Source organism: Lagopus leucura, unplaced genomic scaffold, assembly GCF_019238085.1.
Source record: "Lagopus leucura isolate 7727_CA_CO unplaced genomic scaffold, USGS_WTPT01 Super-Scaffold_100001, whole genome shotgun sequence".
Taxonomy (NCBI): domain Eukaryota; kingdom Metazoa; phylum Chordata; class Aves; order Galliformes; family Phasianidae; genus Lagopus; species Lagopus leucura.
This window is the reverse complement of record NW_024962262.1, coordinates 76,648,166-76,648,943: the sequence shown is the minus strand read 5'-3', so window position 1 is coordinate 76,648,943 and position 778 is coordinate 76,648,166.

Below are 778 nucleotides of genomic sequence, written 5' to 3'. Positions count from 1 at the left end.
CCCCCCGCCGAGCGGGGGCCGCCCCAGGGCTGGACCCGCGGCGCGCCGTGGGTGGTGGCGGCGGGCCCCCCCCCCGTCGCAGCCCGGCCCCCGGCGCTTCCCCGCCTCCCCGCCTTTGTCCGCCCCGGGGCAGGGCTTCTCCGCGGCCGTCGGAGGGCGAGGAGCTGGGCCGCTGGCCGTCCCCGCCCGCCGAGCACCGGGAAGCTTGGCGGAGCTCTCCAACCTCGTAAATGAAAGCTCCCAGCCCCCAGTTTTGTTTTGTTCTTTATCTTTTCCGCTGCCGGGATCAATAGTTACACCGTGCTTGGAACCACAAAGGCAGCGTCAATGCACGGAACGTGATGTGCGTGTAAGATACCGTCTGAGGCGGCGACAACAAAACAGGACCTCTCCAGGTGTGACGGCCTGTGCCCGCCCTGCTCCCGACAACAGGGCGTGAGCTGGGGGTACAGCAAGCCCCAGGCCAACCCTACCCTGCTGCTCACTATTGAAGTTGCTCTGTGATAAAACCTGAACTGTAATCTCCAAAGTGTTTTTCAAGAGTGATTTCTGATAACTATTTAAAATGCTGCTGTAATTAACCCCATGCAAGAATTCCCATCGACGGGGCCCGGAGGCCGAATGTTTGCCCCATGGTCTCACAAAACAATAGGGCCGAGTCTGACCTTGTGCAAGGAGTCACGAGTCAAGGAATGCACTTTGGGACACTGAGGTATGCACACAAAAATGAGAAAAATCCACAGGTGTTTCTGCTCATAAAGGGCTTCCTGCTGTTGGC